This window comes from Schistocerca americana, chromosome 6, assembly GCF_021461395.2.
Source record: "Schistocerca americana isolate TAMUIC-IGC-003095 chromosome 6, iqSchAmer2.1, whole genome shotgun sequence".
In the NCBI taxonomy this organism is placed as follows: domain Eukaryota; kingdom Metazoa; phylum Arthropoda; class Insecta; order Orthoptera; family Acrididae; genus Schistocerca; species Schistocerca americana.
In genome coordinates, this window is record NC_060124.1 from 318,020,027 (window position 1) to 318,021,910 (window position 1,884).

A 1,884-nucleotide genomic window follows, 5' to 3' on the forward strand; every position below is an offset into this window, starting at 1 on the left:
GTCATGTCTTCTTGGAGAGTGCAGCTGTATTTCTGCTTCTGCAGCTTCTCTTGGTTTTGCAGCAACTGTTGAGGCTCCCATCTTTTTTTGATTATGGTTCTATTTATTGGCACATGGAGACAGAATATGTTGATGGGAAGGGATCAGACATTTGATAGTAGGTCTGTTGTTTGTTAGCACCTTCAATAAATTTGCACAGAGCTTAGTTTTTTCTATCTTTTCCATGTGAAATCCATGTCTTGAAAAATCTCTTTATTGAAGAAACCTGTTTACATTGATTACTTTGATGTGGTTTGTCACTATAACTCCTTTCATTATATATTTGTTCCTCCCAAATATCTTGTGGTTTTCTCCAGGGTTATCAAATCTATAAGGTATTGTGCATAGTATAGTATTGTGCATAGTATTACTTGAGTCTGCATAGCTTTTGATATAGTTTCATTCAGTGGGCCCACACTTGCAAAATTTAAGCTATAAACAACTATTGATTATCATCTATTGCTGGCTTGGGGTGTGTAGTTTGTGTCACATAAAACAGGCATACTACTAATTCTCTGCAAGGCATTTTACCATGCAGTCTGTTATCATTATCAGCTTTTTTAAAATTGAATTTCATAGGGGTGCTTATTGGCTCACATTCATTCAGACCAAATCTTTTCACAAGTTTTGTAAAAAATATTGACTTAGAAATTATTCAACCATCCCCTATATCCCCTTTAATGCTAAAATTGTAAACAACCTCATCATAAATTAAATCCCTAGCTTCTGATGGTTCTGTAAACAATATTTTTTTTGAAACTTCCTGGCAGATTAAAACTGTGTGCCCGACCGAGACTCGAACTCGGGACCTTTGCCTTTCGCGGGCAAGTGCTCTACCAACTGAGCTACCGAAGCACGACTCACGCCCGGTACTAACAGCTTTACTTCTGCCAGTATCTTGTCTCCTACCTTCCAAACTTTACAGAAGCTCTCCTGCGAACCTTGCAGAACTAGCACTCCTGAAAGAAAGGATATAGCAGAGACATGACTTAGCCACAGCATGGGGGATGTTCCCAGAATGAGATTTTCACTCTGCAGCGGAGCGTGCGCTGATATGAAGGAGGAGTTCGCAGGAGAGCTTCTGTAAAGTTTGGAAGGTAGGAGACGAGATACTGGCAGAAGTAAAGCTGTTAGTACCGGGCGTGAGTCGTGCTTGGGTAGCTGAGTTGGTAGAGCACTTGCCCGCAAAAGGCAAAGGTCCCGAGTTCGAGTCTTGGTCGGGCACACAGTTTTAATCTGCCAGGAAGTTTCATATCAGCGCACACTCCGCTGCAGAGTGAAAATCTCATTCTGGAAACATCCCCCAGGCTTTGGCTAAGCCACGTCTCCGCTATATCCTTTCTTTCAGGAGTGCTAGTTCTGCAAGGTTTGCAGGAGAGCTTCTGTAAAGTTTGGAAGGTAGGAGACAAGATACTGGCAGAAGTAAAGCTGTTAGTACTGGGCGTGAGTCGTGCTTCGGTAGCTCAGTTGGTAGAGCACTTGCCCGCAAAAGGCAAAGGTCCCGAGTTCGAGTCTCGGTCGGGCACACAGATTTAATCTGCCAGGAAGTTTCATATCAGTGCACACTCCGCTGCAGAGTGAAAATCTCATTCTGGAAACATCCCCCAGGCTGTGGCTAAGCCATGTCTCCGCTATATCCTTTCTTTCAGGAGTGCTAGTTCTGCAAGGTTCGCAGGAGAGCTTCTGTAAAGTTTGGAAGGTAGGAGACGAGATACTGGCAGAAGTAAAGCTGTTAGTACCGGGCGTGAGTCGTGCTTCGGTAGCTCAGTTGGTAGAGCACTTGCCCGCGAAAGGCAAAGGTCCCGAGTTCGAGGCTCGGTCCGGCACACAGTTTTAATCTGCCAG

At 44.0% G+C, this 1,884-nt stretch overlaps 1 non-coding gene across 1 annotated transcript; it reads left to right on the top strand.

Moving 5' to 3' along the window:
- The first annotated feature begins 1,490 nt into the window (after positions 1–1,490).
- Trnal-caa lies at positions 1,491–1,565 on the top strand. The gene has a single exon. It is a non-coding gene; the product is annotated as a tRNA-Leu (tRNA).
- The last annotated feature ends 319 nt before the right edge of the window (positions 1,566–1,884 follow it).